General features: G+C 34.7%; 16 non-coding genes across 16 annotated transcripts; all 16 read right to left on the reverse strand.

Moving 5' to 3' along the window:
- Positions 1–419: 419 nt before the first annotated feature.
- Trnan-guu (transfer RNA asparagine (anticodon GUU)) lies at positions 420–493 on the reverse strand. The gene has a single exon. It is a non-coding gene; the product is annotated as a tRNA-Asn (tRNA).
- Positions 494–934: 441 nt separating this feature from the next.
- Positions 935–1,008, reverse strand: Trnan-guu (transfer RNA asparagine (anticodon GUU)). The gene has a single exon. It is a non-coding gene; the product is annotated as a tRNA-Asn (tRNA).
- Positions 1,009–1,449: 441 nt separating this feature from the next.
- Trnan-guu (transfer RNA asparagine (anticodon GUU)) lies at positions 1,450–1,523 on the reverse strand. The gene has a single exon. It is a non-coding gene; the product is annotated as a tRNA-Asn (tRNA).
- Positions 1,524–1,964: 441 nt separating this feature from the next.
- On the reverse strand, positions 1,965–2,038 carry Trnan-guu (transfer RNA asparagine (anticodon GUU)). The gene has a single exon. It is a non-coding gene; the product is annotated as a tRNA-Asn (tRNA).
- A 441-nt stretch (positions 2,039–2,479) lies between these two features.
- Trnan-guu (transfer RNA asparagine (anticodon GUU)) lies at positions 2,480–2,553 on the reverse strand. Its single transcript has one exon. It is a non-coding gene; the product is annotated as a tRNA-Asn (tRNA).
- Positions 2,554–2,994: 441 nt separating this feature from the next.
- Trnan-guu (transfer RNA asparagine (anticodon GUU)) lies at positions 2,995–3,068 on the reverse strand. Its single transcript has one exon. It is a non-coding gene; the product is annotated as a tRNA-Asn (tRNA).
- A 956-nt stretch (positions 3,069–4,024) lies between these two features.
- Positions 4,025–4,098, reverse strand: Trnan-guu (transfer RNA asparagine (anticodon GUU)). The gene has a single exon. It is a non-coding gene; the product is annotated as a tRNA-Asn (tRNA).
- Positions 4,099–4,539: 441 nt separating this feature from the next.
- On the reverse strand, positions 4,540–4,613 carry Trnan-guu (transfer RNA asparagine (anticodon GUU)). The gene has a single exon. It is a non-coding gene; the product is annotated as a tRNA-Asn (tRNA).
- A 441-nt stretch (positions 4,614–5,054) lies between these two features.
- Trnan-guu (transfer RNA asparagine (anticodon GUU)) lies at positions 5,055–5,128 on the reverse strand. Its single transcript has one exon. It is a non-coding gene; the product is annotated as a tRNA-Asn (tRNA).
- A 441-nt stretch (positions 5,129–5,569) lies between these two features.
- Trnan-guu (transfer RNA asparagine (anticodon GUU)) lies at positions 5,570–5,643 on the reverse strand. The gene has a single exon. It is a non-coding gene; the product is annotated as a tRNA-Asn (tRNA).
- Positions 5,644–6,084: 441 nt separating this feature from the next.
- Trnan-guu (transfer RNA asparagine (anticodon GUU)) lies at positions 6,085–6,158 on the reverse strand. The gene has a single exon. It is a non-coding gene; the product is annotated as a tRNA-Asn (tRNA).
- Positions 6,159–6,599: 441 nt separating this feature from the next.
- Trnan-guu (transfer RNA asparagine (anticodon GUU)) lies at positions 6,600–6,673 on the reverse strand. The gene has a single exon. It is a non-coding gene; the product is annotated as a tRNA-Asn (tRNA).
- A 441-nt stretch (positions 6,674–7,114) lies between these two features.
- On the reverse strand, positions 7,115–7,188 carry Trnan-guu (transfer RNA asparagine (anticodon GUU)). The gene has a single exon. It is a non-coding gene; the product is annotated as a tRNA-Asn (tRNA).
- Positions 7,189–7,629: 441 nt separating this feature from the next.
- Positions 7,630–7,703, reverse strand: Trnan-guu (transfer RNA asparagine (anticodon GUU)). The gene has a single exon. It is a non-coding gene; the product is annotated as a tRNA-Asn (tRNA).
- Positions 7,704–8,144: 441 nt separating this feature from the next.
- On the reverse strand, positions 8,145–8,218 carry Trnan-guu (transfer RNA asparagine (anticodon GUU)). Its single transcript has one exon. It is a non-coding gene; the product is annotated as a tRNA-Asn (tRNA).
- A 441-nt stretch (positions 8,219–8,659) lies between these two features.
- On the reverse strand, positions 8,660–8,733 carry Trnan-guu (transfer RNA asparagine (anticodon GUU)). Its single transcript has one exon. It is a non-coding gene; the product is annotated as a tRNA-Asn (tRNA).
- Between the last annotated feature and the right edge of the window lie 11,856 nt (positions 8,734–20,589).

The following is a 20,589-nucleotide window of genomic DNA, read 5'->3' on the forward strand; positions in this document are numbered from 1 at the left end:
TTAAGGTAGTGATGTTTTTACCTTGTCATATTGTCATATACTGTATACACCATAAGGATGAATTATATTGACCAATTAATTATAACGGTCTAATCTACACTATCTTATACATATATTGATGTTGTCACATGCAATGCACTCGATCTTCAAAAATTCGACTGCGTTCATTAGCCTTTCATTATTCATTTAAAATCCCCAGTTTGTTTTACCACTAGTCAATTACTAGAACATATCCATAAAAATGTCTTTCAATAGATCGAAAATATGCATAAACTCTTAACAGAACATATCCATAACATAGTCCTCCACCAGAACTGCTATACTATTACACATTTATAAGTCTTTTTGTTGATAACCTTAGGTCTGTCAGTAACAAGATGAGAATAAAACCCTATTTTCTGCTGGCAAAAATTATGCCACGTCCCTGGGTGGGCTCGAACCACCAACCTTTCGGTTAACAGCCGAACGCGCTAACCAATTGCGCCACAGAGACTCGCATGTCAAACTGTAGAATATTAAGGTAGTGATGTTTTTACCTTGTCATATTGTCATATACTGTATACACCATAAGGATGAATTATATTGACCAATTAATTATAACGGTCTAATCTACACTATCTTATACATATATTGATGTTGTCACATGCAATGCACTCGATCTTCAAAAATTCGACTGCGTTCATTAGCCTTTCATTATTCATTTAAAATCCCCAGTTTGTTTTACCACTAGTCAATTACTAGAACATATCCATAAAAATGTCTTTCAATAGATCGAAAATATGCATAAACTCTTAACAGAACATATCCATAACATAGTCCTCCACCAGAACTGCTATACTATTACACATTTATAAGTCTTTTTGTTGATAACCTTAGGTCTGTCAGTAACAAGATGAGAATAAAACCCTATTTTCTGCTGGCAAAAATTATGCCACGTCCCTGGGTGGGCTCGAACCACCAACCTTTCGGTTAACAGCCGAACGCGCTAACCAATTGCGCCACAGAGACTCGCATGTCAAACTGTAGAATATTAAGGTAGTGATGTTTTTACCTTGTCATATTGTCATATACTGTATACACCATAAGGATGAATTATATTGACCAATTAATTATAACGGTCTAATCTACACTATCTTATACATATATTGATGTTGTCACATGCAATGCACTCGATCTTCAAAAATTCGACTGCGTTCATTAGCCTTTCATTATTCATTTAAAATCCCCAGTTTGTTTTACCACTAGTCAATTACTAGAACATATCCATAAAAATGTCTTTCAATAGATCGAAAATATGCATAAACTCTTAACAGAACATATCCATAACATAGTCCTCCACCAGAACTGCTATACTATTACACATTTATAAGTCTTTTTGTTGATAACCTTAGGTCTGTCAGTAACAAGATGAGAATAAAACCCTATTTTCTGCTGGCAAAAATTATGCCACGTCCCTGGGTGGGCTCGAACCACCAACCTTTCGGTTAACAGCCGAACGCGCTAACCAATTGCGCCACAGAGACTCGCATGTCAAACTGTAGAATATTAAGGTAGTGATGTTTTTACCTTGTCATATTGTCATATACTGTATACACCATAAGGATGAATTATATTGACCAATTAATTATAACGGTCTAATCTACACTATCTTATACATATATTGATGTTGTCACATGCAATGCACTCGATCTTCAAAAATTCGACTGCGTTCATTAGCCTTTCATTATTCATTTAAAATCCCCAGTTTGTTTTACCACTAGTCAATTACTAGAACATATCCATAAAAATGTCTTTCAATAGATCGAAAATATGCATAAACTCTTAACAGAACATATCCATAACATAGTCCTCCACCAGAACTGCTATACTATTACACATTTATAAGTCTTTTTGTTGATAACCTTAGGTCTGTCAGTAACAAGATGAGAATAAAACCCTATTTTCTGCTGGCAAAAATTATGCCACGTCCCTGGGTGGGCTCGAACCACCAACCTTTCGGTTAACAGCCGAACGCGCTAACCAATTGCGCCACAGAGACTCGCATGTCAAACTGTAGAATATTAAGGTAGTGATGTTTTTACCTTGTCATATTGTCATATACTGTATACACCATAAGGATGAATTATATTGACCAATTAATTATAACGGTCTAATCTACACTATCTTATACATATATTGATGTTGTCACATGCAATGCACTCGATCTTCAAAAATTCGACTGCGTTCATTAGCCTTTCATTATTCATTTAAAATCCCCAGTTTGTTTTACCACTAGTCAATTACTAGAACATATCCATAAAAATGTCTTTCAATAGATCGAAAATATGCATAAACTCTTAACAGAACATATCCATAACATAGTCCTCCACCAGAACTGCTATACTATTACACATTTATAAGTCTTTTTGTTGATAACCTTAGGTCTGTCAGTAACAAGATGAGAATAAAACCCTATTTTCTGCTGGCAAAAATTATGCCACGTCCCTGGGTGGGCTCGAACCACCAACCTTTCGGTTAACAGCCGAACGCGCTAACCAATTGCGCCACAGAGACTCGCATGTCAAACTGTAGAATATTAAGGTAGTGATGTTTTTACCTTGTCATATTGTCATATACTGTATACACCATAAGGATGAATTATATTGACCAATTAATTATAACGGTCTAATCTACACTATCTTATACATATATTGATGTTGTCACATGCAATGCACTCGATCTTCAAAAATTCGACTGCGTTCATTAGCCTTTCATTATTCATTTAAAATCCCCAGTTTGTTTTACCACTAGTCAATTACTAGAACATATCCATAAAAATGTCTTTCAATAGATCGAAAATATGCATAAACTCTTAACAGAACATATCCATAACATAGTCCTCCACCAGAACTGCTATACTATTACACATTTATAAGTCTTTTTGTTGATAACCTTAGGTCTGTCAGTAACAAGATGAGAATAAAACCCTATTTTCTGCTGGCAAAAATTATGCCACGTCCCTGGGTGGGCTCGAACCACCAACCTTTCGGTTAACAGCCGAACGCGCTAACCAATTGCGCCACAGAGACTCGCATGTCAAACTGTAGAATATTAAGGTAGTGATGTTTTTACCTTGTCATATTGTCATATACTGTATACACCATAAGGATGAATTATATTGACCAATTAATTATAACGGTCTAATCTACACTATCTTATACATATATTGATGTTGTCACATGCAATGCACTCGATCTTCAAAAATTCGACTGCGTTCATTAGCCTTTCATTATTCATTTAAAATCCCCAGTTTGTTTTACCACTAGTCAATTACTAGAACATATCCATAAAAATGTCTTTCAATAGATCGAAAATATGCATAAACTCTTAACAGAACATATCCATAACATAGTCCTCCACCAGAACTGCTATACTATTACACATTTATAAGTCTTTTTGTTGATAACCTTAGGTCTGTCAGTAACAAGATGAGAATAAAACCCTATTTTCTGCTGGCAAAAATTATGCCACGTCCCTGGGTGGGCTCGAACCACCAACCTTTCGGATAACAGCCGAACGCGCTAACCAATTGCGCCACAGAGACTCGCATGTCAAACTGTAGAATATTAAGGTAGTGATGTTTTTACCTTGTCATATTGTCATATACTGTATACACCATAAGGATGAATTATATTGACCAATTAATTATAACGGTCTAATCTACACTATCTTATACATATATTGATGTTGTCACATGCAATGCACTCGATCTTCAAAAATTCGACTGCGTTCATTAGCCTTTCATTATTCATTTAAAATCCCCAGTTTGTTTTACCACTAGTCAATTACTAGAACATATCCATAAAAATGTCTTTCAATAGATCGAAAATATGCATAAACTCTTAACAGAACATATCCATAACATAGTCCTCCACCAGAACTGCTATACTATTACACATTTATAAGTCTTTTTGTTGATAACCTTAGGTCTGTCAGTAACAAGATGAGAATAAAACCCTATTTTCTGCTGGCAAAAATTATGCCACGTCCCTGGGTGGGCTCGAACCACCAACCTTTCGGTTAACAGCCGAACGCGCTAACCAATTGCGCCACAGAGACTCGCATGTCAAACTGTAGAATATTAAGGTAGTGATGTTTTTACCTTGTCATATTGTCATATACTGTATACACCATAAGGATGAATTATATTGACCAATTAATTATAACGGTCTAATCTACACTATCTTATACATATATTGATGTTGTCACATGCAATGCACTCGATCTTCAAAAATTCGACTGCGTTCATTAGCCTTTCATTATTCATTTAAAATCCCCAGTTTGTTTTACCACTAGTCAATTACTAGAACATATCCATAAAAATGTCTTTCAATAGATCGAAAATATGCATAAACTCTTAACAGAACATATCCATAACATAGTCCTCCACCAGAACTGCTATACTATTACACATTTATAAGTCTTTTTGTTGATAACCTTAGGTCTGTCAGTAACAAGATGAGAATAAAACCCTATTTTCTGCTGGCAAAAATTATGCCACGTCCCTGGGTGGGCTCGAACCACCAACCTTTCGGTTAACAGCCGAACGCGCTAACCAATTGCGCCACAGAGACTCGCATGTCAAACTGTAGAATATTAAGGTAGTGATGTTTTTACCTTGTCATATTGTCATATACTGTATACACCATAAGGATGAATTATATTGACCAATTAATTATAACGGTCTAATCTACACTATCTTATACATATATTGATGTTGTCACATGCAATGCACTCGATCTTCAAAAATTCGACTGCGTTCATTAGCCTTTCATTATTCATTTAAAATCCCCAGTTTGTTTTACCACTAGTCAATTACTAGAACATATCCATAAAAATGTCTTTCAATAGATCGAAAATATGCATAAACTCTTAACAGAACATATCCATAACATAGTCCTCCACCAGAACTGCTATACTATTACACATTTATAAGTCTTTTTGTTGATAACCTTAGGTCTGTCAGTAACAAGATGAGAATAAAACCCTATTTTCTGCTGGCAAAAATTATGCCACGTCCCTGGGTGGGCTCGAACCACCAACCTTTCGGTTAACAGCCGAACGCGCTAACCAATTGCGCCACAGAGACTCGCATGTCAAACTGTAGAATATTAAGGTAGTGATGTTTTTACCTTGTCATATTGTCATATACTGTATACACCATAAGGATGAATTATATTGACCAATTAATTATAACGGTCTAATCTACACTATCTTATACATATATTGATGTTGTCACATGCAATGCACTCGATCTTCAAAAATTCGACTGCGTTCATTAGCCTTTCATTATTCATTTAAAATCCCCAGTTTGTTTTACCACTAGTCAATTACTAGAACATATCCATAAAAATGTCTTTCAATAGATCGAAAATATGCATAAACTCTTAACAGAACATATCCATAACATAGTCCTCCACCAGAACTGCTATACTATTACACATTTATAAGTCTTTTTGTTGATAACCTTAGGTCTGTCAGTAACAAGATGAGAATAAAACCCTATTTTCTGCTGGCAAAAATTATGCCACGTCCCTGGGTGGGCTCGAACCACCAACCTTTCGGTTAACAGCCGAACGCGCTAACCAATTGCGCCACAGAGACTCGCATGTCAAACTGTAGAATATTAAGGTAGTGATGTTTTTACCTTGTCATATTGTCATATACTGTATACACCATAAGGATGAATTATATTGACCAATTAATTATAACGGTCTAATCTACACTATCTTATACATATATTGATGTTGTCACATGCAATGCACTCGATCTTCAAAAATTCGACTGCGTTCATTAGCCTTTCATTATTCATTTAAAATCCCCAGTTTGTTTTACCACTAGTCAATTACTAGAACATATCCATAAAAATGTCTTTCAATAGATCGAAAATATGCATAAACTCTTAACAGAACATATCCATAACATAGTCCTCCACCAGAACTGCTATACTATTACACATTTATAAGTCTTTTTGTTGATAACCTTAGGTCTGTCAGTAACAAGATGAGAATAAAACCCTATTTTCTGCTGGCAAAAATTATGCCACGTCCCTGGGTGGGCTCGAACCACCAACCTTTCGGTTAACAGCCGAACGCGCTAACCAATTGCGCCACAGAGACTCGCATGTCAAACTGTAGAATATTAAGGTAGTGATGTTTTTACCTTGTCATATTGTCATATACTGTATACACCATAAGGATGAATTATATTGACCAATTAATTATAACGGTCTAATCTACACTATCTTATACATATATTGATGTTGTCACATGCAATGCACTCGATCTTCAAAAATTCGACTGCGTTCATTAGCCTTTCATTATTCATTTAAAATCCCCAGTTTGTTTTACCACTAGTCAATTACTAGAACATATCCATAAAAATGTCTTTCAATAGATCGAAAATATGCATAAACTCTTAACAGAACATATCCATAACATAGTCCTCCACCAGAACTGCTATACTATTACACATTTATAAGTCTTTTTGTTGATAACCTTAGGTCTGTCAGTAACAAGATGAGAATAAAACCCTATTTTCTGCTGGCAAAAATTATGCCACGTCCCTGGGTGGGCTCGAACCACCAACCTTTCGGTTAACAGCCGAACGCGCTAACCAATTGCGCCACAGAGACTCGCATGTCAAACTGTAGAATATTAAGGTAGTGATGTTTTTACCTTGTCATATTGTCATATACTGTATACACCATAAGGATGAATTATATTGACCAATTAATTATAACGGTCTAATCTACACTATCTTATACATATATTGATGTTGTCACATGCAATGCACTCGATCTTCAAAAATTCGACTGCGTTCATTAGCCTTTCATTATTCATTTAAAATCCCCAGTTTGTTTTACCACTAGTCAATTACTAGAACATATCCATAAAAATGTCTTTCAATAGATCGAAAATATGCATAAACTCTTAACAGAACATATCCATAACATAGTCCTCCACCAGAACTGCTATACTATTACACATTTATAAGTCTTTTTGTTGATAACCTTAGGTCTGTCAGTAACAAGATGAGAATAAAACCCTATTTTCTGCTGGCAAAAATTATGCCACGTCCCTGGGTGGGCTCGAACCACCAACCTTTCGGTTAACAGCCGAACGCGCTAACCAATTGCGCCACAGAGACTCGCATGTCAAACTGTAGAATATTAAGGTAGTGATGTTTTTACCTTGTCATATTGTCATATACTGTATACACCATAAGGATGAATTATATTGACCAATTAATTATAACGGTCTAATCTACACTATCTTATACATATATTGATGTTGTCACATGCAATGCACTCGATCTTCAAAAATTCGACTGCGTTCATTAGCCTTTCATTATTCATTTAAAATCCCCAGTTTGTTTTACCACTAGTCAATTACTAGAACATATCCATAAAAATGTCTTTCAATAGATCGAAAATATGCATAAACTCTTAACAGAACATATCCATAACATAGTCCTCCACCAGAACTGCTATACTATTACACATTTATAAGTCTTTTTGTTGATAACCTTAGGTCTGTCAGTAACAAGATGAGAATAAAACCCTATTTTCTGCTGGCAAAAATTATGCCACGTCCCTGGGTGGGCTCGAACCACCAACCTTTCGGTTAACAGCCGAACGCGCTAACCAATTGCGCCACAGAGACTCGCATGTCAAACTGTAGAATATTAAGGTAGTGATGTTTTTACCTTGTCATATTGTCATATACTGTATACACCATAAGGATGAATTATATTGACCAATTAATTATAACGGTCTAATCTACACTATCTTATACATATATTGATGTTGTCACATGCAATGCACTCGATCTTCAAAAATTCGACTGCGTTCATTAGCCTTTCATTATTCATTTAAAATCCCCAGTTTGTTTTACCACTAGTCAATTACTAGAACATATCCATAAAAATGTCTTTCAATAGATCGAAAATATGCATAAACTCTTAACAGAACATATCCATAACATAGTCCTCCACCAGAACTGCTATACTATTACACATTTATAAGTCTTTTTGTTGATAACCTTAGGTCTGTCAGTAACAAGATGAGAATAAAACCCTATTTTCTGCTGGCAAAAATTATGCCACGTCCCTGGGTGGGCTCGAACCACCAACCTTTCGGTTAACAGCCGAACGCGCTAACCAATTGCGCCACAGAGACTCGCATGTCAAACTGTAGAATATTAAGGTAGTGATGTTTTTACCTTGTCATATTGTCATATACTGTATACACCATAAGGATGAATTATATTGACCAATTAATTATAACGGTCTAATCTACACTATCTTATACATATATTGATGTTGTCACATGCAATGCACTCGATCTTCAAAAATTCGACTGCGTTCATTAGCCTTTCATTATTCATTTAAAATCCCCAGTTTGTTTTACCACTAGTCAATTACTAGAACATATCCATAAAAATGTCTTTCAATAGATCGAAAATATGCATAAACTCTTAACAGAACATATCCATAACATAGTCCTCCACCAGAACTGCTATACTATTACACATTTATAAGTCTTTTTGTTGATAACCTTAGGTCTGTCAGTAACAAGATGAGAATAAAACCCTATTTTCTGCTGGCAAAAATTATGCCACGTCCCTGGGTGGGCTCGAACCACCAACCTTTCGGTTAACAGCCGAACGCGCTAACCAATTGCGCCACAGAGACTCGCATGTCAAACTGTAGAATATTAAGGTAGTGATGTTTTTACCTTGTCATATTGTCATATACTGTATACACCATAAGGATGAATTATATTGACCAATTAATTATAACGGTCTAATCTACACTATCTTATACATATATTGATGTTGTCACATGCAATGCACTCGATCTTCAAAAATTCGACTGCGTTCATTAGCCTTTCATTATTCATTTAAAATCCCCAGTTTGTTTTACCACTAGTCAATTACTAGAACATATCCATAAAAATGTCTTTCAATAGATCGAAAATATGCATAAACTCTTAACAGAACATATCCATAACATAGTCCTCCACCAGAACTGCTATACTATTACACATTTATAAGTCTTTTTGTTGATAACCTTAGGTCTGTCAGTAACAAGATGAGAATAAAACCCTATTTTCTGCTGGCAAAAATTATGCCACGTCCCTGGGTGGGCTCGAACCACCAACCTTTCGGTTAACAGCCGAACGCGCTAACCAATTGCGCCACAGAGACTCGCATGTCAAACTGTAGAATATTAAGGTAGTGATGTTTTTACCTTGTCATATTGTCATATACTGTATACACCATAAGGATGAATTATATTGACCAATTAATTATAACGGTCTAATCTACACTATCTTATACATATATTGATGTTGTCACATGCAATGCACTCGATCTTCAAAAATTCGACTGCGTTCATTAGCCTTTCATTATTCATTTAAAATCCCCAGTTTGTTTTACCACTAGTCAATTACTAGAACATATCCATAAAAATGTCTTTCAATAGATCGAAAATATGCATAAACTCTTAACAGAACATATCCATAACATAGTCCTCCACCAGAACTGCTATACTATTACACATTTATAAGTCTTTTTGTTGATAACCTTAGGTCTGTCAGTAACAAGATGAGAATAAAACCCTATTTTCTGCTGGCAAAAATTATGCCACGTCCCTGGGTGGGCTCGAACCACCAACCTTTCGGTTAACAGCCGAACGCGCTAACCAATTGCGCCACAGAGACTCGCATGTCAAACTGTAGAATATTAAGGTAGTGATGTTTTTACCTTGTCATATTGTCATATACTGTATACACCATAAGGATGAATTATATTGACCAATTAATTATAACGGTCTAATCTACACTATCTTATACATATATTGATGTTGTCACATGCAATGCACTCGATCTTCAAAAATTCGACTGCGTTCATTAGCCTTTCATTATTCATTTAAAATCCCCAGTTTGTTTTACCACTAGTCAATTACTAGAACATATCCATAAAAATGTCTTTCAATAGATCGAAAATATGCATAAACTCTTAACAGAACATATCCATAACATAGTCCTCCACCAGAACTGCTATACTATTACACATTTATAAGTCTTTTTGTTGATAACCTTAGGTCTGTCAGTAACAAGATGAGAATAAAACCCTATTTTCTGCTGGCAAAAATTATGCCACGTCCCTGGGTGGGCTCGAACCACCAACCTTTCGGTTAACAGCCGAACGCGCTAACCAATTGCGCCACAGAGACTCGCATGTCAAACTGTAGAATATTAAGGTAGTGATGTTTTTACCTTGTCATATTGTCATATACTGTATACACCATAAGGATGAATTATATTGACCAATTAATTATAACGGTCTAATCTACACTATCTTATACATATATTGATGTTGTCACATGCAATGCACTCGATCTTCAAAAATTCGACTGCGTTCATTAGCCTTTCATTATTCATTTAAAATCCCCAGTTTGTTTTACCACTAGTCAATTACTAGAACATATCCATAAAAATGTCTTTCAATAGATCGAAAATATGCATAAACTCTTAACAGAACATATCCATAACATAGTCCTCCACCAGAACTGCTATACTATTACACATTTATAAGTCTTTTTGTTGATAACCTTAGGTCTGTCAGTAACAAGATGAGAATAAAACCCTATTTTCTGCTGGCAAAAATTATGCCACGTCCCTGGGTGGGCTCGAACCACCAACCTTTCGGTTAACAGCCGAACGCGCTAACCAATTGCGCCACAGAGACTCGCATGTCAAACTGTAGAATATTAAGGTAGTGATGTTTTTACCTTGTCATATTGTCATATACTGTATACACCATAAGGATGAATTATATTGACCAATTAATTATAACGGTCTAATCTACACTATCTTATACATATATTGATGTTGTCACATGCAATGCACTCGATCTTCAAAAATTCGACTGCGTTCATTAGCCTTTCATTATTCATTTAAAATCCCCAGTTTGTTTTACCACTAGTCAATTACTAGAACATATCCATAAAAATGTCTTTCAATAGATCGAAAATATGCATAAACTCTTAACAGAACATATCCATAACATAGTCCTCCACCAGAACTGCTATACTATTACACATTTATAAGTCTTTTTGTTGATAACCTTAGGTCTGTCAGTAACAAGATGAGAATAAAACCCTATTTTCTGCTGGCAAAAATTATGCCACGTCCCTGGGTGGGCTCGAACCACCAACCTTTCGGTTAACAGCCGAACGCGCTAACCAATTGCGCCACAGAGACTCGCATGTCAAACTGTAGAATATTAAGGTAGTGATGTTTTTACCTTGTCATATTGTCATATACTGTATACACCATAAGGATGAATTATATTGACCAATTAATTATAACGGTCTAATCTACACTATCTTATACATATATTGATGTTGTCACATGCAATGCACTCGATCTTCAAAAATTCGACTGCGTTCATTAGCCTTTCATTATTCATTTAAAATCCCCAGTTTGTTTTACCACTAGTCAATTACTAGAACATATCCATAAAAATGTCTTTCAATAGATCGAAAATATGCATAAACTCTTAACAGAACATATCCATAACATAGTCCTCCACCAGAACTGCTATACTATTACACATTTATAAGTCTTTTTGTTGATAACCTTAGGTCTGTCAGTAACAAGATGAGAATAAAACCCTATTTTCTGCTGGCAAAAATTATGCCACGTCCCTGGGTGGGCTCGAACCACCAACCTTTCGGTTAACAGCCGAACGCGCTAACCAATTGCGCCACAGAGACTCGCATGTCAAACTGTAGAATATTAAGGTAGTGATGTTTTTACCTTGTCATATTGTCATATACTGTATACACCATAAGGATGAATTATATTGACCAATTAATTATAACGGTCTAATCTACACTATCTTATACATATATTGATGTTGTCACATGCAATGCACTCGATCTTCAAAAATTCGACTGCGTTCATTAGCCTTTCATTATTCATTTAAAATCCCCAGTTTGTTTTACCACTAGTCAATTACTAGAACATATCCATAAAAATGTCTTTCAATAGATCGAAAATATGCATAAACTCTTAACAGAACATATCCATAACATAGTCCTCCACCAGAACTGCTATACTATTACACATTTATAAGTCTTTTTGTTGATAACCTTAGGTCTGTCAGTAACAAGATGAGAATAAAACCCTATTTTCTGCTGGCAAAAATTATGCCACGTCCCTGGGTGGGCTCGAACCACCAACCTTTCGGTTAACAGCCGAACGCGCTAACCAATTGCGCCACAGAGACTCGCATGTCAAACTGTAGAATATTAAGGTAGTGATGTTTTTACCTTGTCATATTGTCATATACTGTATACACCATAAGGATGAATTATATTGACCAATTAATTATAACGGTCTAATCTACACTATCTTATACATATATTGATGTTGTCACATGCAATGCACTCGATCTTCAAAAATTCGACTGCGTTCATTAGCCTTTCATTATTCATTTAAAATCCCCAGTTTGTTTTACCACTAGTCAATTACTAGAACATATCCATAAAAATGTCTTTCAATAGATCGAAAATATGCATAAACTCTTAACAGAACATATCCATAACATAGTCCTCCACCAGAACTGCTATACTATTACACATTTATAAGTCTTTTTGTTGATAACCTTAGGTCTGTCAGTAACAAGATGAGAATAAAACCCTATTTTCTGCTGGCAAAAATTATGCCACGTCCCTGGGTGGGCTCGAACCACCAACCTTTCGGTTAACAGCCGAACGCGCTAACCAATTGCGCCACAGAGACTCGCATGTCAAACTGTAGAATATTAAGGTAGTGATGTTTTTACCTTGTCATATTGTCATATACTGTATACACCATAAGGATGAATTATATTGACCAATTAATTATAACGGTCTAATCTACACTATCTTATACATATATTGATGTTGTCACATGCAATGCACTCGATCTTCAAAAATTCGACTGCGTTCATTAGCCTTTCATTATTCATTTAAAATCCCCAGTTTGTTTTACCACTAGTCAATTACTAGAACATATCCATAAAAATGTCTTTCAATAGATCGAAAATATGCATAAACTCTTAACAGAACATATCCATAACATAGTCCTCCACCAGAACTGCTATACTATTACACATTTATAAGTCTTTTTGTTGATAACCTTAGGTCTGTCAGTAACAAGATGAGAATAAAACCCTATTTTCTGCTGGCAAAAATTATGCCACGTCCCTGGGTGGGCTCGAACCACCAACCTTTCGGTTAACAGCCGAACGCGCTAACCAATTGCGCCACAGAGACTCGCATGTCAAACTGTAGAATATTAAGGTAGTGATGTTTTTACCTTGTCATATTGTCATATACTGTATACACCATAAGGATGAATTATATTGACCAATTAATTATAACGGTCTAATCTACACTATCTTATACATATATTGATGTTGTCACATGCAATGCACTCGATCTTCAAAAATTCGACTGCGTTCATTAGCCTTTCATTATTCATTTAAAATCCCCAGTTTGTTTTACCACTAGTCAATTACTAGAACATATCCATAAAAATGTCTTTCAATAGATCGAAAATATGCATAAACTCTTAACAGAACATATCCATAACATAGTCCTCCACCAGAACTGCTATACTATTACACATTTATAAGTCTTTTTGTTGATAACCTTAGGTCTGTCAGTAACAAGATGAGAATAAAACCCTATTTTCTGCTGGCAAAAATTATGCCACGTCCCTGGGTGGGCTCGAACCACCAACCTTTCGGTTAACAGCCGAACGCGCTAACCAATTGCGCCACAGAGACTCGCATGTCAAACTGTAGAATATTAAGGTAGTGATGTTTTTACCTTGTCATATTGTCATATACTGTATACACCATAAGGATGAATTATATTGACCAATTAATTATAACGGTCTAATCTACACTATCTTATACATATATTGATGTTGTCACATGCAATGCACTCGATCTTCAAAAATTCGACTGCGTTCATTAGCCTTTCATTATTCATTTAAAATCCCCAGTTTGTTTTACCACTAGTCAATTACTAGAACATATCCATAAAAATGTCTTTCAATAGATCGAAAATATGCATAAACTCTTAACAGAACATATCCATAACATAGTCCTCCACCAGAACTGCTATACTATTACACATTTATAAGTCTTTTTGTTGATAACCTTAGGTCTGTCAGTAACAAGATGAGAATAAAACCCTATTTTCTGCTGGCAAAAATTATGCCACGTCCCTGGGTGGGCTCGAACCACCAACCTTTCGGTTAACAGCCGAACGCGCTAACCAATTGCGCCACAGAGACTCGCATGTCAAACTGTAGAATATTAAGGTAGTGATGTTTTTACCTTGTCATATTGTCATATACTGTATACACCATAAGGATGAATTATATTGACCAATTAATTATAACGGTCTAATCTACACTATCTTATACATATATTGATGTTGTCACATGCAATGCACTCGATCTTCAAAAATTCGACTGCGTTCATTAGCCTTTCATTATTCATTTAAAATCCCCAGTTTGTTTTACCACTAGTCAATTACTAGAACATATCCATAAAAATGTCTTTCAATAGATCGAAAATATGCATAAACTCTTAACAGAACATATCCATAACATAGTCCTCCACCAGAACTGCTATACTATTACACATTTATAAGTCTTTTTGTTGATAACCTTAGGTCTGTCAGTAACAAGATGAGAATAAAACCCTATTTTCTGCTGGCAAAAATTATGCCACGTCCCTGGGTGGGCTCGAACCACCAACCTTTCGGTTAACAGCCGAACGCGCTAACCAATTGCGCCACAGAGACTCGCATGTCAAACTGTAGAATATTAAGGTAGTGATGTTTTTACCTTGTCATATTGTCATATACTGTATACACCATAAGGATGAATTATATTGACCAATTAATTATAACGGTCTAATCTACACTATCTTATACATATATTGATGTTGTCACATGCAATGCACTCGATCTTCAAAAATTCGACTGCGTTCATTAGCCTTTCATTATTCATTTAAAATCCCCAGTTTGTTTTACCACTAGTCAATTACTAGAACATATCCATAAAAATGTCTTTCAATAGATCGAAAATATGCATAAACTCTTAACAGAACATATCCATAACATAGTCCTCCACCAGAACTGCTATACTATTACACATTTATAAGTCTTTTTGTTGATAACCTTAGGTCTGTCAGTAACAAGATGAGAATAAAACCCTATTTTCTGCTGGCAAAAATTATGCCACGTCCCTGGGTGGGCTCGAACCACCAACCTTTCGGTTAACAGCCGAACGCGCTAACCAATTGCGCCACAGAGACTCGCATGTCAAACTGTAGAATATTAAGGTAGTGATGTTTTTACCTTGTCATATTGTCATATACTGTATACACCATAAGGATGAATTATATTGACCAATTAATTATAACGGTCTAATCTACACTATCTTATACATATATTGATGTTGTCACATGCAATGCACTCGATCTTCAAAAATTCGACTGCGTTCATTAGCCTTTCATTATTCATTTAAAAGTTTCAAAAATATTCTATAGAAACACCAAATTAAAAAAGAGTTGTGCTTTGAAACACCCAAGATATATGTTTACGATTCAGAATTTTTTTATTGCAATGAAATGTAGGATTAATTTCCTACAACTGTCAAATTCAAGGGAATATTTTTTTCGACCCTTTTTCGTATGCAACCGGATGTGACGTACTATGATTTGGTGGTACAAATGTATTACACATTTAGCCCAATCAGTTCTGTTAGATAGGAACACATACATGATATACAAAGTGATGGCGGAGAGATTTTTTGTTTACCAAATATTGAGTTTCTCATTTTGAGGCCCATTTAGGATAATGACCAACATTAAAAATATTTAATTTAATTTTCCTACGAAGTTCGTTTGATTTCCTTTGGATAACTCTCTGAATGAATTTGTGATTTTTTGGCAATTTCAGTAATTAGGAAAGGAATGAGTCGGGAATGAATCTGAGCCAATGCGTTAAACTGAATCGAGAAGAAACTAATTGTGTTATTCCAAATAACACAAATCCATGCAAATCCAAAACTTTATACTCGGGAAAAATTTTTCTAAGTCTTGAAATTACTCCAACAAACAAAATAGAGGTACATGTATTACTTCTCTACCTCAAAATGAGTTGCCAACTGTTTTCAACTTGCATAAGTCAAGTGAGCTCACTGAAATGTTAAGCAATTTCCGGGAAAGAATATGACACCAAAGTGAGCATTGACACACAGTGAAAAAAAAACAAGACAAAAATATCAACAAAAAAGGTAATCCATTGGAACCATTTACTCCAGCCCATTAAATGCTTCATATATTAAAATCCTAAAATGTTAATCATGTTTTGACTGTTTACCTTTCTATCACTTTTAAAAAACCTTAACATATATGTTGTCTGACTTATATGCCGTAAACATATTATTTTCTTCAAAGATTTTGCAGAACTTTGTTTCCCATTTTACTGATTACATTTAAAGTGGTAAATTTCTGTTCAAATGCGTAAGACTTTAGTTATAACCTCGTCCAACAGCTCAATTTTGAAGGTCAAAATAATTCACTAAGATCATGAAAGTAATATTTAAAAGGAATAACAACGTCGTCACTTCAAAGGTTTCATCTGCATTACCGTCCATCTTTCGATAACTCGTTAATTGGTTTAATATCTGGCATGGAAGTTGATTCTCCGCATGTGATCGATCAAATCACTGACACTTTTCGGTTATTTTCGTGTTCACGGAAAACTACGAACAGACAAGTTTTTGTCGTATATACGTGCAAAGTAACCCGAATAGTCCATTCGTTACATTCCGTTGATGTACGCTGCCGAATATAGTCATTCGTTCAATTTTTATTTTAGTCCAATTTTCCTATTTCTGGTTAGCTCGATCTTAATAGTACCGATAGCTATCACATATGAAATTGGAGAACAAGGCTGGGTCATTTTCAATTTTAATATTTACAGACAGTTAAAAAGCCATTTCCGTAAGTTAAGAAGATGATTGTACAAAAAATACGTTTGGACCCCCTTTTATGAAATACGAATAATCTAAGTCTTTCGTGTATTAGTCAATTAAAATATTCACAATTCTAAACGGTTCTATCCTTTAATTTATAGTTCTTGATACATAAACTAATTCGTGTAAAAATGAATTTGCCGTAAGACAGATAGCGTCAAGCTCATTTTGTCGGTTTGTTTTAATTTTTGCTGTAGCTTGTTATATTAATACAAGTATTCCACAATAAACACTTTTTAAAAAAATATATGTTTACGAACATATTATCACTATTTAAGCTGTCCAGTTTCAATAATGTAATCAATGACATTTATGACATATACATAAATTTAGAATACTTCTCGATAAACTTTGCACATTTCAACAGTAAAAAAATCTATGTCTAGATTTGTCTACATTATTTTGTTAAACATCATGTGAAACCTGATCGATTCATCGGTATTTAACTGTTTTACTCGGGATCCGCTTTTAACCGGAAAATACTTTTAGAACAGTTTAAAACAAACGGTTAAAAGCAAAAATATGCTAAATTAAATACAATTTTCCATGCTAAACTGTTGTAGGTTGAACAATTCTCGTCCGTTTTTCAAGTTTTTTACATCATACGACTTCTTTCTGAAGGTAGAGGTTTTATATGATACAGCGCTACCTTCTTATTAATAAACCTCGGATTTCACACAGGTGCTTTATAATTACCGGACTCGATAAAATCACTTGACTGATAAGAAATTCCAGATGCCATTTTACAACCGCGGTATCACAGATAGTACCCAAAGGGGTCTTGCCGCTGAGACTATAATTGGATAAAATCATACGACTTTAGTACAGAGCTCTACAGGATGTTAATACATGCTAATTAGTCGTTGTTATTCCTTTTGAATATTACTTCCATGTTTAGACGTACTTATATATATGGTGCCACGATATCTCAGTAGCAAGAGTTCGAATCCCGGCCAGGGAAGAACAAAAAATTTGCATCCGCAAATTTACAGATCTAACATTGGTGGGCTGTTATTTAGACGAATTACAAATATATATATATATATATATGTTTATATTTTTTCGTTTGGGCTTGTATTATATTTGCCATCGGGTTTATATGATCCGTTCATCCTATTTTGACTCTTCAAAATTCAAGAGTCAATCCCAAATTGAGGTAAATTATATGGCCTTCCAAATACCGTTTCGATTCCTAACATCACTGAAGAGACATTAATTGTCGAAATCCGGATATGGTGTTCAAATTTTTGCACCTCATGTTTGCGGTATACCATCTTTTCCGCAAGTTTATTGTTTTCTGTTTGGTATTTAATTAATAAGATCCATTTTTACATCTGGTGATCCGTTTATTTGGCAATCGCCATGGCAGTCAGCAGGGTTTAAGAACATCCGTTGTTCGACCTGCTAGTCAAATGCGTTTTGTTAAAATATACTTTTTCACTTTTTATTGGTCTATTGGAAAATGTTGTTTGTGCTGTATTTAGACCACTCTACCAAGAAATTTGTTTTGCATGCACACGTATAAAAATTGCGGTTTTTATCCAACGCAATCATAGGTTTGAACGTTGTTTTCAATTTAGACTTGTTTATATTTTTTCGTTTGGGCTTGTATTATATTTGCCTTCGGGTTTATATGATCCGTTCATCCTATTTTGACTCTTCAAAATTCAAGAGTCAATCCCAAATTGAGGTAAATTATATGGCCTTCCAAATACCGTTTCGATTCCTAACATCACTGAAGAGACATTAATTGTCGAAATCCGGATATGGTGTACAAATTTTTGCACCTCATGTTTGCGGTATACCATCTTTTCCGCAAGTTTATTGTTTTCTGTTTGGTATTTAATTAATAAGATCCATTTTTACATCTGGTGATCCGTTATTTGGCTATCGCCATGGCAGTCAGCAGGGTTTAAGAACATCCGTTGTTCGACCTGCTAGTCATATGCGTTTTGTTAAAATATACTTTTTCACTTTTTTGGTCTATTGGAAAATGTTGTTTGTGCTGTATTTAGACCACTCTACCAAGAAATTTGTTTTGCATGCACACGTATAAAAATTGCAGTTTTCATCCAACGCAATCATAAGTTTGAACGTTGTTTTCAATTTAGACTTGTTTACCTATTAGTCTGAAAATTAAACACAACAGTGTTAGAATTAGATTTTTATCCTGACAAATTTTTGTCCCTCAACGTGATTTGAACTCACACCTTTGATACACTACAGCACCAATCGCTTAACCTGGTGTCCAACGCTCTAGACCACACAACCACATCCGCTATGTAAAATATAACTTCAATAGTCGTAGTGTTACCTTGTCACGTATATATCTACTTCGATTAATGCAATGCATGATAGATATTTCAACTTGAAACAAAGATTTTTGGTTCTGAAATAATTGGGAAAAGGAAGCAGTAAATTGGGGACTTGTTTTGGAATTATGAAAATAATGAATTCCTGAGACAATGTTTCCGTATTTCAGTGGATGCGATCGAAGAGTACAGCGAAGACTATTCATTTCCAATAAATTACTGACAAACTTTTCACTTACGTGTAGAATTGGTGGAATCTGTTTTCTTTTTTCTCCTAAAGACCCGGTCGTGTTTAAAAACCAGCGTTTATCGTGATGATAGGCCTAAGTCATCTGTGTATATAGGATTCGATCATACATTCCAATTTTTAGACTACTCACTCACAAAATCCCCTTTAGATTAAGCAGAGTAATCATATTGTTTGTCCTATTCATTCATTTAGCCCTTGAGCATTAGTCCAGTGTTACATACTTTTCATGACGCCATGAGATAAAAAGCATACTGTATATTTCCAAAGACAAATATAACTTCAATAAAAGAAAAACTTTTAAAGACTTTGAGTAATAAAAATCTAAATCATATCTAAAAGGTTTTTTTTCAATAAATCGAATATTTCAAAACAAACTAAGTACCTTTTTAAGTAAACCAAATGAAAACAAATAAGACACAATTCGATATGATAATACAAAGTTTTAACTTGTTTGGTGATAACGGTTTCTAAGAATACAAGAAAATTATTAAATATTTTAATGAATATCTTTTCACCAATATGGATATCGAACTAGCCCAAAGAGTGGTAAAACCATGGCATACTAGAAGTGCTGTCGTTTAATTATTTTATTCGGATCAGTTCTATAAAAAATTATATAACAACATTTGAATAAAATTTATTTAACTGGAATGATGGAAAAATAGTTGCAATACCAATTACTATTGTATGCATTTATAAAGCTTCTTGCCAGTACTAGTCATGCTCAGACTTTCATCAAGTATCTGATTTTGATTTTTTTTTATTGTCTTCTCAAATAAAAATCTACATTCAGTGATCATACACGAGCCCCTTGCGTATTTCATAGCATATTTCATAAAAAATTACATTTCATAACATTTTTCATCATTATC

Source organism: Mytilus californianus, unplaced genomic scaffold, assembly GCF_021869535.1.
Source record: "Mytilus californianus isolate M0D057914Y unplaced genomic scaffold, xbMytCali1.0.p SCAF_1, whole genome shotgun sequence".
NCBI lineage: Eukaryota > Metazoa > Mollusca > Bivalvia > Mytilida > Mytilidae > Mytilus > Mytilus californianus.